The sequence below is a fragment of the Protopterus annectens genome, chromosome 5.part0 (genome assembly GCF_019279795.1).
Source record: "Protopterus annectens isolate FY-2018-M chromosome 5.part0, PAN1.0, whole genome shotgun sequence".
In the NCBI taxonomy this organism is placed as follows: Eukaryota; Metazoa; Chordata; order Ceratodontiformes; family Protopteridae; genus Protopterus; species Protopterus annectens.
In genome coordinates, this window is record NC_056735.1 from 249,510,180 (window position 1) to 249,526,612 (window position 16,433).

Below are 16,433 nucleotides of genomic sequence, written 5' to 3' on the forward strand. Positions count from 1 at the left end.
GCACTGTGTTTGCGTGGCGCACCCTCGGGCTTAAACAGGAAGGCAAGGGGAAGGGAAAACAGCAGTAGTAAGGTAATCTAGGAGAACTAGCATAGCTGGCAGGTGAAATGTATCAGAATCAGACAATTACAAAGGCAGCAGACCAGCAAAGCCCAGAACACTACTATAAACTATGCAAACACCTTTCCCTCTGGTTTCCCTCTGTTTTTTTTCATACTCTACACCATCAGTGTATGCAAGCAGGGGAATTTTAGCAAACAAAACAACAAAATTATAGGAGCTACAATAGCTATCATACAACAACATGTGGAAGAGGCTGAGGGTGGTGAGGATGTGAATGCTGTCGACCAACCCACAGTAAGGTGACAGAGAAGAGTGTACAGACCCAGGGTAACCTACCAGGGGCTACATGAGCTGGAAATAGTGGAGCACTATAGGGTGGACAGGGATCTCCTACAGCAAATTGTTGAGCTGTTCCGGCCACACCTGACACACAGAACTAACAGAGGGGAACCCATCCCAGTGGATACCAAGGTATGTGTAGGCCTAAGAGTACTAGCTACAGGTACCTTCCAAAGGCCAACTGGGGATATGATGAGGATCTTACAGGCATCAGCATCCAGGGTACTCCACCAGTTCCTAGATGCCATGTCAGCACATGCCAGTGAGCTTGTATATTTCCCCAACATTCATGAGGCGTTCACCAGCAATATGCATCTGTTCCACCAAATAGCAGAATACCCTGAGGTAGTGGGTGGTATAGACTGCAAGCACATATGCATCAAAGCACAACCCAGTGAACAGGGTAGGGTCTACATCAACTGCAAGGGCTTCCCCTCCATCAACTGCCAGGTCGTGTGTGATGCCCAGGGCATAATAATGAATGTGTGTGCTGGCTGCCCTGGAAGCTATCACGATTCCCACATCTGGCATCTGACACAGCTGTACCAGAGATTTGCCAGTGGGGACATCCCTTACAGTCACCTAGTAGGGGGTGGTGGTTACGTGCTGGAGCCGTGGCTGATGACACCCATCAGAAATGCACACACACCCGAACAAGAACTCCATAATGAGGCATACGCACAAACCAGAATTATAATAGAGAGTGTGTTTGGGATGCTAAAGTCATGGTTCTGGTGCCTGGACACATCCAGTAGAGCCTTGCAGTACTCACCAGCTACATGTACCAAATTGTCATCGTATGTGCCATGCTACACAATATGATCCTGCGGAATCAACTGCAGCAGGAACAGCACAGGGCAGAGCCACACAGCCCCCCACCATTGACAAGGCCTGCACAGGCACAGAGTGACTCGGAGGTGGAACATCCTGTGCCTGCCTCAGTAGTCAGAAGGAGGTGTGCCCAGTATGCCCCGGCCTTGGCAAAGAGGCAATGCACAGCACATACAATGACACAGGAGGGAACCAGGGAATGGCACCTCTCTCTAACTCGGACATACAGTAAAAGGGATGCCAAACATGACACTACCTGTGCTCAGCCATGTGTAGGGAGTGTACTATGTGCATCCGACATAGGCAGCCCTTCAGCACCACCCTCAATACCGGCACACCCACAAGGTAAGTCACCCAACCTACTAATTTTCCGAATGTAGTAGTATGTGTTGTTACCTGTATCTAGGGTATGGATGTGAGCATGCAAGGGAATCGGGTGGCTGAATGTGATGCCAGCAGATAGTAGACACCTATAGTGGCAGCATGAGATCTTTTACAAATACAGGTGTCACCATAGTAGCCAGTACTACACATGTGGACAAAACCCACTGCAGGAAATGTGCTGGGCCACACACACATGCCAGCAGGACAGGTGTAGACAAACACAAGCAAAGGCTGTGCTAAGGCCACTGAATGATGCCTATGAGTAACCTCCCCCACAGGCCTACCCAGACAGACTACATCAGGTCAGGCAGTGGGATGTTAGCTCTGAAGGGTAGGAAGTCAGAAACTAATATGTAGATCAATAAAATGTAGGACCTGTAGTCCACTGCCATGCCTCTAGTCAGCAAGATAGGTTAGAAAACATAAGGAAATGGAGTACCTGACATACCAGTACAGTCATAGCAAATATGTACTAGTGTCAGGTGTGCCCCCCCAATCCTGTGTAGCAATGTAGAAACAGTTGGGTGTGCCCCCCATATCCTATGTAGACATGTAGTAACAGTCAGGTATGCCCCCCCCCAATCCTATGTAGAAATGTAGTAACATGTATGTGTAGGTATAATACCAGTGGAGCACAGATGCCAAGAGGTGGCCAAGGTAGCAGGATAGATTGTAGCATTTGCACAATATGCAGGTATGTGTGTGTTAGGTTGGAGTCTGTTTCATATTGTGTGAGAGTGATCAGTATGTATGCATGTTGAGGTATGAACTGGTGGCCATTGTCCACTACTGCTGATGACAGGGCCAAGTCCACACAACTGCAGTGCCAAAGACAACTCCCACCAGTATAACACATGCTAGCAGTAAGCCATTGTAAATGTATGGTGGTAATATGTGTCACCATCTGAAAGATTGACATGGCATGGCTGTTGGGCTAGATATACAAGCAGTACACAGGGTAACGTACCCCAGACATACAGTATATAATGTGTAACTGTGAAATGGACACACCCTTGGAATTGTATATACAGGTATGCATCACATTATTTGGGCCTGAAGTAGGAGATATTGGTGTCGTCTGCCCGAAAATTTGCAGATCACAAAGGTGGTAGGACTGATGTATTGGGAAACAGCTGATGTACCTGCGCATGCCAGCATAACTTGAATGCCCCATGCATATCTGTACATCAGATGCAAGTAGTGTTCATAGCACACATCCACTCAGTGCACCCAAACACCACCTACAGGTACCTCTCTGGTTGCATCCCTGCTGTGGGAAATGGGTGCAATATGACCCCACCTATATATGACAATAGCAAAAGAATGCAGCATGCAGTGCAGGTGTCCCATGCAGATGTATCCTTAGCTGTAGGTAGCATACTGCCAGCATCCACACCACCTGATCAAGACTGATAGAAAGTATTGGCATGAACACCTAGCAAACATACCCTGTCACCCCAGGGGAATATACTGTATGGCGGTCTGAGACTGTAGGACTGACAGAATGCAACAGCCTGCTACAGCTCATCTGCATCAATACCAAATGGCCTACAGGCCTCTGCCAGAGACCTGTGTCTCACACATACTGCCAATGCATGTTATGTCATGGACACCCAAATAACAGCATAACACACCCCACATAAGCCATATGCAAGGCCATGTGGATAAAACACAGTAACATGTCTACCATGTCCCACTGCATGAACTGTGGACCAACACCAAAACACAGCTGTGATGAAGTGATAACCTAGGGAAAGTATCAGAGAATGTATGCATAATGTATGGAAGAGGATAGAATAATAGAGGGGGGATGGGAGCATGAGCACCATGGAATGTGCAAGGTCCAACACACAGCTGTGTGCACACACTATCTGTGGCTGCAAACACATAAATGGGTGGCTACATACCTGCCCGTATACCAAAAATAGAGGTAATGTCCTTACTCATGGCCCCTGCCTCTGGGTAACCTGTGTGAATCTGTACAGCCATGAGGTATTGCCACAGCAAGATAAGGCCATACTGTCATGTCGATGGATGTACAAGTATGGGATCCTCTGCCAGCACTGTACCAAGGTGCTGAACCAGATACACAGACCCAGCAGCAAGTGTCTGTAGCTCCCTCTCCAGAATGGCATAACTTACCATGAATATGTAGGTGTCTGCCCACAATACTGGACACAGCTGCAGTCACCCTTGTCCCCCAAGACATACCTGTGAACAAGAATGTCCACCTGACAGTACACGAGGACATAAAACATCACAGTCAATAACAGTACACATGTCTGAATATCTCTGCTAACAGCTGTACCATGTATCAGAAGCAACACAGACACAATCACCTACAGTACACACTATCCCCTGCACAGTTTGTCCCCATATTTCCAAATGATCTATGGATACCCTGCAGAAACAGATTGCTACCTGTAGGTGTACAACACAAAGGTCTGTACTGGAGAACAAACAATGAATCCACACATTCAATAGAGCTGGGCATACTGGGCATGTTCACAGACTTAAAAAAATGAAGCCCATGTCTGCAAACAACAGTGGTCCATAATATCTGACAGTTGCAGATGTTAGTGCATACACTCCTCAGTATGCACCAGTCATGCTTTGCACACACAGTGAATAGAAATACAGACCTATATCTAAGGACAACACACTATAATAAGCCAAATGTAGTCAAACATAGATGTGTGAAAGAGAGTGACAGTGACAAAGAGCCATCCATCTTGAGGCCTGTCCCACCCAGCACACAACCAAATGGCTACAACCACATGATGTGTAAATGTCACTCACTGTAGACATTAGCCATTGGTATTTGTCAGCATTACAGACTATGTGGTGCAAGTGCTAGCTGTGCAACATGACTGTACAAGGCAGTAGTCATCTAGCAGCTGTATACATGTACCTGTGGAATATAACCCTGTGTGTTCCAGCATGTGCTGTGTCAACCTCTAGATGAATGGGTTATGGCCCATGCACGCACACTGCCCTCCCCATAGCCCTACTATGACAAGCCTGCTAAGGTCATTCACTTTGAAATACACCTTTTGGAATAAAGTAGTCCAGTCATCTCTGTGGCGCATCCTAAAACTGCGTAATGCTGTAGTGTGATAAGCTAATTAAGTAGGAGTTCTAGTCCCAGACATGGCAACTGTGTGTGTGTGTGTGTGTGTGTGTGTGTGTGTGTGTGTGTGTGTGTGTGTGTGTGTGTGTGTGTGTGTGTGGGTGTGTCTCTGTCTGTGTAGGGAGAAATGCTTTTTAGTCTAGTCATGCTCACTACAATTCAAATGCCCTACTTTGGCAAAGCTACTGATGTCATTCACTGTGAAATACACCTTTGGGAAAAGTGCAGACCAGTAATCTCAGTGGCGCATCCTATAACTGTGCACTGCTGTAGTGTGATAAACTAATTGGGTAGGAGTTCAAATCCCAGACATGGCAACTGTGTGTTTGTGTGTGTGTGTAGGTAGAAATGCTTTTTAGGCTAGTCACACGCACTGCAATTCAAATGCCCTACTTTGGCAAGGCTACTGATGTCATTCACTGTGAAATACACCTTTGAGAAAGATGTAGCCCAGTGATATTCATGGTGCATCCTATAACTGTGTACTGCTGTAGTGTGATAAACTAGTTAAGTAGGAGTTCTATTCTCAGACATGGCGTGTGTGTGTCTCTGTGTATGGAACAATGCTTTTCCGGCTAGTCATGTTCACTACAACTCAAATGCCCTACTTTGGCAAGGCTGCTGATGTAATTCACTGTGAAATACACTTTTGGGAAATGCATAGTCCAATAATCTATGTGGCACATTCAATAACTGCATACTGCTGTAGTGTGATAAACTAGTTAGGTAGGAGTTCTAATCCCAGACATGGCAATTTTGTGTGTGTGTGTGTGTGTGTGTGTGTGTGTGTGTGTGTGTGTGTGTGTGTGTGTGTGTGTGTGTGTGTGTGTGTGTGTCTGTATGTGTTGGGAGCAATGCTTTTTAGGCTAGTCACACTCACTACAATTCAAATGCACTACTTTGGCAAGGCTGCTGATGTCATTCACTGTGAAATACACCTTTGGGAAAGATGTAGGCTATTACTCCCCATGGTGTGTTCTATAACTGTGTACTGCTGTAATATTATAAACTAGTTAGGTAGGAGTTCTAATTCCATACATGGCAACTGTGTGTGTTTATGTGTCTCTTTCTGTGTAGGGAGCAATGCTTTTTAGGCTAGACACACTCATTACAATTCAAATGCCCTACTTTGACATGGCTGCTGATGTCATTCACTGTGAAATACACGTTTGGGAAAGATGCAGCCCAGTAATCTCTGTGGCGCGTCCTATAACTGCATACTGCTATAGTGTGATAAACTAGTTAGGTAGGAGTTCTAATCCCAAACATGGTAACTGTGTTTGTGTGTCTCTGTGTAGGGAGCAATGCTTTTTAGGCTAGTCACACTCACTACAATTCAAATGCACTACTTTGGCAAGGCTGCTGATGTCATTCACTGTGAAATACACCTTTGGGAAAGATGTAGCCAAGTAATCTATGTGGTGAGTCCTATAACAGCGTAATGCTGTAGTGTGATATAGAACTCTGGTAGGCATTCTAGTCCCACACATGGCAAGTGTGGATGTTTGTGTGCATGTTACTTTGTTTGTGTAGGGAGCAATGCCTTTTTAGGCTAGTCACACTCATTACAATTCAAATGACCTAGTTTGGCAAGCCTGCTGATGTCATTCTCTGTGAAATACACCTTTGGAGAAAGAGTACTCCAGTAATCTCTGTGGTGCGCCCTATAACTGTGTAGTGCTGTAGTGTAATAAACTAGTTAGGTAGGAGTTCTAATCCCTACCCTGGTGAACAAAGTTAGCAACCCTTGTATTACCCAGAGAACACTCTCCACCCATGTCTCACACACAAACACACTTGCCAAGGCAACAACCGCTATGTTGGTAGCACCCTGCATATTGCCCACAGATAGCAACCATGGTGTGATTACAGTGGACTACAGAGGGCATGGCCCTCTGTCCATCAGTCCAGTAGGCATGTACATGCAGACAGTGCACCTTCACTATGTTCCCCACTGGACACCTGCAACACCTGTGGTGCCATCAAATGTGACCCACAAAGGACATACCATGCCTTAAACACATGCTCTGTATGGACAGATACCACTGACTCCAGGGAATACCTGTATCATGCTATCAGTGTAGGTGCAGTGTCAACCTGCTGTCCATTACCAGTTCCCACTACATGATGCCAGGACTGGCACATCTGATGATAACAATCTGTGTACACAACATGGGCCAGACACCCCAGGTACAGTTTCACATGTCATTGTACATGCATGTGGGATGTGTGCACATCCCAGACACCGTCCATGTCATGGACTAAAGAACACATACATGGCAAGCAATGCACAGCAATGGCCACAGACAATAGCTACCCAGGTGACTAGATAGTGAATACAATACCCACCTGTGTGGGCCAATCCAGACACTTCACCCCTGAGCCACACTGCAGACCATTGTCATGTGGCCTGATGCCAAGGTATACCCATCACCTAGCCTTGTATAGCCATCTGGCACAGTCAGCCACTACACACCCATGAAGCAATGCACCCATGCATGTCAGTACTGGCACCCTGTGTCTGTGTGTGTGGTGTATGATGCTTATGACCACATTCACATTCACATTCACATCAGACAGCATGCTTCAGTATGCCATTGGGGATTGTAGTGAGTGTGAATGATGCTTATGACCACATTCACACTCACTACAACCCCCATTGGCATACTGAAGCATGCTGTCTGATGTCAGACAACTCTACATACCCTTTGGCCATATAACCTCCGAATAACCCCTGTGGTGCATGTGATACCTGCACAGTACTGTATTGTGGCAAGCTAACTAGTGACGGGCTGTATTCCTGACCCTGTCAAGTGTGTCAATGTGTGTGGGTCCCTGAGAAAGTGTGGCTGTGTTGATGCTGACACCTGTTCATGCAGACAGGCATGTGTACTACACCTACCGTATAGCTACCATATCACTGTTGCAGATGTCACTCACTATCACATATACATTTGGAAAGCTCCTCAACATGTAACCTATGTGGCACATCCAATAACTGCAGAGACATGTGATAGCAATACATAGTCAGTCAGGGGGTTGATACCCTGTACTGGTAGGTGTGTGACACAAACATGCTTAAATTTTACTCTCCCACCCTCCCTGACTTATCTTTGCCTCTGCCTGCCTCTCTTACTCCCTCTCTGGTGGATGTGGAGACTTACACCTGCTTTGCTTAGGCAGCAGCAGCATGTGTTTTGTAAGTGATGCTTATGATCAGCTGATGGCCTCTGCACAAATTGCACCCCTACTCTAGCTGATTCATGTGGAACAGCTGTGGTAACATTCCCATAGTCAATTGCATGGAAACACACTCCAATATCTAGGAACATCATGTTAGTGTTGGGCCTTTTCATTCACTGTGAGCAGGACCTAGCTCTGTTGTTTGGCAAACAGCATCACAGATGGATTGGGGAATTTACCTCTATCAACATACATTGTGGAAACAGGCCAACACACAGGAGGGGGATGTGCCTGACATGACTACAGAATGTAAGTGTTGCTATTCTGAATTTGGTGTAATGTTAGTTTAACAGGATGTGTGTGGTATGACTGCTCTACATGTTTTAATACCTGTCATGACAGTGCTATGTTTCTGAGGAAACCACCATCTGTAGGGTCATCTGCAGACTGGGCAATGTATAGTGCCTTTTTTTCTTGTGTTACCCACAGAACAACTATCTGTGAACTGCAGAAGCATAGTGTGACGATTGTAGACAGTACATGGTGACAGACATGAGAGTTACTGACCTCATATCCCTCAAAGGACATATGTTGCAACAAACCCTGTTACAACAGTAAACGTATGAGGTTATCAAAGCAACATGTTGCTATTGGCCCTGTGTTTCTGCCTCCTGCCACAATTCTGTCAACCTGTGTACATATGTCATGCAGTAAGAGGTGCATATGTCCTGTACACCATAATTTATTGACATCATATCTGATAACAAGCCAGTGGAATATCAGACTGTGACACGTTATGTATAGTTTGAGAACATAACCTGGGGATACTGTGGTTGTGTGTGCAGTGCTGAGGTCTGTGTACTTATTGTGATTGTCAAGAGTCTGTGTATTGTGAATATGCACCTTGGACTGTGTACAGACTGTGGTAGATGTCATTGTTCTTGGTCCTGTTCTATCTGATGCTACATACTGCTCCACTGTATGTTACCCTATCAGCTTACATGTTTGTAGGGTCAAACACACACATGTCCCATACCACAGACAGGCATCAGACCACACTGTGTAGTTGCCCAGTATATGTAGGGTTAGTGTGTGAGTGGCACATATCAGGATGGTGTTGATCAGATTGTCCATATACTGTATTATTATGCTGGCTACCATATGTGGTTGTGGCTGTTTTCACATTGGTTGTGGTTATGCACTTTCACGCAGGTGTCTGTTACTCTGTGCTGTCACATGCCTGCAGAGCCTGCTATATATGCAGGTACATGTGTATTCCCCCATAAGAAATGTAGGCCAGTGTTGCGACAGTCTACCTGTAGCCTGCACAGTGCTTTGTTACATGCCTAGCAGGTAAGTGTCCTGACGCAGTGTGATGTTATGTCCAGATACTTGCCAGATGTACTGCTGCCGGTCCACCATAACAGTCATGTATGTCAGACAAAGCAGTGGGATGCTGTACAGATGTATGTCACTAACTAGTGGGAAGTATGTTGCCATGGCACCTCTGTACCAGTGGTTATTATGTGGCAGGACAGACAGGGGTGTGTGAATGCATAACCTATGGGGGAAAATGTATACCAGTATTTACATGTTATACCCATCAACATGGTGTTAACATCCACATTGTCAGGCTTGGTCTACATGTCTTGCACTAAGAGGTTACCTGTATACCTCTGAACTGACCAGAATGTGTCAGACATGTCTTGCACTAAGAGGTTCTCTGTATACCTCTGAACTGACCAGCGTGTGTCAGACTGTCCACATATATTGGCCATATCTCTGCTGTAGTCCACAGGATCATTACTGTGCTAGCAGTGGTACTGTACTATGATGTCCTTAGGATGTCTGTCAGTAGCCAATAGTGCACATGTTTAAAGCAGATGTGACCTCCCATACACAAGATGTCAGTGAAGACAACCCTTATCACAATAGCAATAGTCTACATATATACCTGCACTACATACCTGACATCCCCTTGCAATACAAGGATGGGACTATTGGGGCTGAGGTAGGGCTCCACTCCATGCATGTTCAGGACATATGGCGGACATATATGTATATATAATTATCCATATATCTATATAGATGTATACACATATACATATCAACATACATAGATGGATATGTATATGTACATATATATATATATATATATATATATATATATATATATATATATATATATATATACATACACATATAAACACTCAGATATATGCATATACACAGCAATATATCTTTATACAGATAGAGATACATATGCACATATACTTACGGATATCTACATATATATTGACAGTAATAGGTATATCAGAATAGATATGTATGCACATATAGTTATAGATATTTACATATATATCTACATAAATAGGCATATCTGTACAGATAGGATGTGCATACATATATAGCTATATATACATATATCTATATATAGTATATACATATATATATATATATATATATATATATATATATATCTATATATATATATATATATATATATATATATATATATATATATATATATATATATATATATAGGTTCATAGGTAGGTACTAGGCTTATGGCCTTAGGGGCCTATATAAGCAAGGCCAAAAAGGTACCCTGGCTTTCGCCATCCAAGACAATTATTTTCCTGTGTCCCTGTCGAGCAGAGCCACAAAGGTGATCCCCGGGGTGAATTTCCTATTTCGCTTCCAATTATCAAGATTTTTCATGAAGAGTGCTAATGAGGAGCTTTGTTTGATATAGATAGGTGGTTTGTTCCAGAGTATGGGAAGTCTCTGGGACAGGAATCTATCCCTCCAACATGTTCTGTTTATTGTAGTGACAAGGTTTAGGTCCCTATAGCATGTAGCTCAGAGGGATTTGGATTTCTTTAAGTGGCACATGTCCAACAGCTCTGGGTTTGACATAGCTTTGTATGTTAGGCAGAGATCACCTCTGAGTAGGTGATATGCAATGGAGTAAAGCTGGAGTTGTTTGAGATGGTCTGCGTAGGGCATCTGTGTGAGGCCAGTAATCCTCTTTGTGAGGTATTTCTATGGCTTTTCCAGTTGTTGTAGATGTCTTGTGAGGTACATACAAAAAGGGGTGTTGTACTTTATAATGGGTTGAGTAGAGGGGGACAATGACCTCTATTTTCCTGGATGAGAAACCTTTTGTGATGAGGTGTGCCATGTAGAAAGATTTTCTGACTACTGTGGCAATGTCAAAGGAGAGACTACTGCCTACCTGTGTCCCAAGGTCTCTTATCACATTTTTGGTGTTAAGTAGACTACTACCTATGTGGTAGCTCATGGGTACAGAGTTTTTACCAAAGTGGATGACAATGCACTTGTTGGCATTTAGCTTGAGGCCATGGCTTTGACACCAGGCATCTGTCTCCGTGAGGTCCTTTTGTAGGATGTCCACATCATTAGGAGTTTCAATTATGGCTTGTAGTTTGCAGTCATCTGCAAACTTCATTAGCCAAAGACCTTCTGTGTTAGCCTGGACTTCAGAAAGGTAGATACCAAACAGGAGAGGACCCAGGACTGAACCCTGTGGTACTCCACTTGTCACTGGTCTGATGTTGGATTTGGAGTCTGCTACTTTTACAGTATAGGTTCTGTCAGTTAGCCAGTTGGCAACCCATCTTATGACATAGGGATTTATACCTAGCTTAGTGAGTTTATCTATAATTCCAGACTGGGGGATGTGTCAAAAGCCTTGGCGAGATCTAGACAGGCTGTGTGAGCCACCTTACCCTCTTCTATGGCTTTGTTGACTGCTTCAAAGAAGGTTGCAGACCAGGCTCATTAGACTAATGGGGCAGTAGTTCCCAGGGTGTGTATATATATATATATATATATATATATATATATATATATATATATATATATATACGAAGAGATGTACACATGCCCATATATATGTTGCACTATACAGATGTGTATACAGACATATGCATGAATATACATGTTTATGTACATGTAGACATATATCAACCTATTTTATGTATATATCCATATTCCTGTCATGTGTAAACCTCATGGTTGTGTATACTCTTCCAGATGTATCTCACCGTACATATCTGCTATGTGTACATTATGTTAAAACAACATATGTGATGCAACAGTCATATAAATAACAAGTACTACACAACTGTGGTAGTAAAGGCAATTGTTCAATACTAATCAATATGTGTATTGACAGATATATTGGAAATACAACAGCTGTCTTCACAATGGTCATGGCGTACTGGTTTAGTATTGTGACTTTAGTGTACAGGGTCCTGGGTTCAAGGGTTGTTCATTTTGTTGCTGGGCAGAACAAGGGCTGTCGGATACAGTGTGCTTAAGGCAGTTTTGAGCAGCATTAAGAGGGTTTGCGTGGGTTTGCATGAAGCTAAGCGGTGCTAAGCTATGGGTAAACGTACGGGCGCTTACACAGTGTAGGCTTCGCATACCAGTGCACAAATCAGCTTAGCTGTTATATTGCAGCAATGTTGATACCTGCTAAGCATGGCTTAGCCCTGGTAACCAGTTCACACCACCCAGTCTGATAACATAGCATGGTAATGACTTATGTAATAAGTGTATGTAATGTCATGTACAATACATGTGCCTATGTGCTGTCATTACAGTAGCAAGGGGTGTGAGTGTCATGTCTGGGGCACAGACGTATGTGAGGCCTGTACAGCATTGTTATCCATGTGACTTTGTTACATACAGGGGTAATAGCCCAGGGTATGTACTGTCACTAGCATGTAGTGTATGATGGCAGTACTACTGTTGACAGTGCCTACCCATGCAAGAGTAGAGTGCTAAATGTAGTACTGACAACAGGCACACCTGCAGGCATAGCTGGACTCTGAGGCCTCCCTGTTGTATCCCTGGTGTGTGAGCATTGTCACAGTATATAACCCCTACTGGGTAATGATCCGTCATGTGGAATGTAGCTGTAGATTACCATCTGTACAGCACATGATAGCAAGGGCTCTTGACATGTAGTTATGCCATACATATTGTTGTCAAATGTCTATCTGTCAACACATTCATCCTACAGCATAGCTACTTGCCAAGCGGATGACTGTCAGTCCCTGTAGAGATGTGCAAATGGTAGGTATCCTGCTGGGATATGTAAAGGCATCCTAAGCTTGATTTACATTGACATATCTGCCCAGATGTGTAAGAACTGACACATATTGGAGATAATACCCTGTACGCACCACATGCCACAGGTACCTCCACTACACTACTACAGTCAACTGAACATGCTTGGGTACAGGTCTCCATCACAGACACTAACCATGTATTGCAATGCATGTTGCATGCATGTCAACCTGATCACTTCAGTGGCCATGTGCAGGAGGCACCTGGCAGAATGGCTGATGCATGTCACTTCCATCCTGAGGGTCACCACAGTAGTTTCTGCCGATGGCTTGCCTGCTGCCACATGGCAGGTGGCAGGATACCACTGTACACACAACCCCTAAACAACCCATCTCTCCTTGGATAATAGCTAGATACACAGCTGTGACCACCTGCAGAGATGCACCCCAGTACTGACACGTGTACATGTGCATGACTGAGTATAGCAGTGTCTGTGTGTTAGCACAACTGTACATGGGAATTCCATGAGGTCCTTCACAACCCCACAACACACCCATTTACACAGCTAGTTGAAGCTGCTGCTGTATGGGATATAACATGTACCCTGTTAAGCTCCTCTCCATACAGGTTACACAAGCCTTGCAGTACCATCACAACAGCATTGTTCAAATGGGTTGATAGGCATGGGATACCCACTGTGTTCTGGCAAGTGTGTGTATGTGTGCATGTCTGTTTATCTGTAGGGTACAGCATTCCTAGGCCACATACTCCTACTACAATACCCATTGCCACACAGTAGTACAGATAGCGTTGTTGTTGCCCATCAGTGAGGTATGACAATGCAACACCCTGCTATGCATGTGGCATGTTTATAGATGTATAACACTGCAGTACCACTGTTGGGCTCTACAATGGGTTGTATCGCAGTACAATATCCACTGGGCGATGTGGGTGCTGTGTACACTGTCATTACACCAAGGTACACCCGGTATATGTCCCATGTACCACGTTATGGTTACCACTGTCACCATCAACCATACAGGTAACTGATACCACATTCCAGGCCAGTTATGCATGTGCTGTGTGCAGCCTACCTGTGACACATTGGGCACACGATCATGTTAGTAGTGCTAGGCCCTGGTCTCTCAGATGTGTGTCTGCCTGTTATGTGTCTGTTAATGTGTATATGAAGGCATGTCACACTATCTATTGTCCATATACACCCATTGCATCCCCCATTACCATACTGTACATGTCTGTGGATTTTCTGCATGTAACATGTAAACTGGGACACACCTCACCCTAAACGTTGTGTGGTGTGTGCAGTGGAAGCCACACACTTCAGTATCACTACATACCTAGTTAGGGGTTTAGTCCTAGTGTTGCCAAGTAACAGTGTGTGTGTGTATGTGGATGGGTCGACATCAGGTTGCAGATTATACATGCCCCAGCGGATCACCTGTCCATGTGGCACAGGCATTAACTGTTATACTAACCTGTGACATGTGTTCAACTGTGCCCCAGATATGTCACAGCCATGGTGTCACCACAGTGCTTTACCCTGTTGTGGAATATGACTGCAGACCATCCTCGTGCTGACACATGTACACCTACAACATAAATGGATAACATTATAGAGAACATAATCAACCAGTGTTACTAACAGCTATAATGTATCATTGCTGGATGGCTACACTACCTGACATATATGCATTACACTTTGCTCTTCACAACGTGTTACACTGCAGTACTGTGGTACACTGTAGGACAGTCACCGTGTTCATCAGAACCATATTAGCCTGTCACTGCATTGATGGTATGGATGACAGAGATGTGCACAGAGTGTTTTGTTAGTTTGCCAGAGGCCGAGTCTGGGCCATACATTTGACACCATGTGTGTGGGTGAGGGGTTTACCAAGGTGACCTGGGTGTGCTGATGTGGTGTGTGTAGGTATGGGGTTGCCCTAGGTGTGTTTGTATAGTGTCTGGGTATGCATGCACACAGTTCTGCCATGTGGCTGCCCTACACAGGTGTTTATGGACAGCTGCAGACCATACCCGGCAGGGCGTGCAGTTCACTGCCTCTGGCCATGGACACGTGGACTGTGCCTGCCAGGGATTCCATGGGCATGTCCAGGTACAGGCCTTGATGTACTACTCTCACCTTATGATGACAAATGTCTGCTGGCACCAGGTCCCTCCTGGGGCTAACCAGGACCACGTGCCCATGACCTGCTGTGGTGTGGTGTGGACAGTGCCTCCCCTGCACTGCCAAGGCTGGTACTGCCACTATGGAAGCCCATTGGTGTCCTAGCATGTCCATGTTGACTGCCAGCTGTTGGTGTTGCTGGCCTACATCCATGTGGCTGTCACTGCACCCCCACCATACGTTCAAGCATGGACATACCACGGTCGATGAGGGCCATCATCTCAACAGACCATCTATCCATGAGCTTGGTATAAGCATGGATGGCACCAGATTGTTCACGGCAGTTGTCACTGGCAGATGTCAGAGCAGCCCTCTACAGCCTCAGGTCCTGTCTGGTGTAACATTCCATATGTCCCTGTGCTGCCATGACAGTCTGAAACATGTGCCTGCTGGTACCAGCTATGCTGCCTCTGCCAGGGTCATGATGTCCAGCGGCCCTACCACGAGCACCCTGGGACATTTGCCTATGTGGTACCCTGCTGGACATCTGGTTATGCTTGCTGCAACCAGATGCAGTATGCATGTTTACCACAATTTCCTGTGCACTGCCACCAAACACTAGCTGTCCCTCCCCTATGGCCACTGGTGATGGGGTATGTATAGGCACTGAAACTGTGTGCGGGGTTGGGGTGGCTAAAAGGGGGATGTCAAATGATGATGCTTTTTCAGCCCCTGACAACCCCACCTGTGCCTCAAAAGTACTATCATCATCTTCGGTGTCTGTATGGACACCAACATCAGATTGCATACAGGAGGGACCCTGACCCACCTCGCCACCTGTGGGGGAAAACAATAAATGCACTTTAAAACCTGTACAGCATTGCCTAATAGTACACACACACACACACACACACACACACACACACACACACACACACACACACGCACACACCATAATACCTCCCTGTCCATGACTTTACAGACAGTCCCATGTATATCTCCATGTGTTCCCCATCCTGCATCACACTTGGTAACATACACACATTGATACCACTCATTAACATATCAGTCCTCTAAATGCCTAGACAAGTGATCACAACACAAAACCTGTTACTACATTACCTGCCTGACCTGTGTGTAGTGGTTTTAGATGGCATCACTGCTGTCATGCAGTGTTCACCCTGTGTATGTCCAGACATCATGAGCATGGCCCCTATATGTGTGGGCTACTATGTTCATTCCATAATATCATGC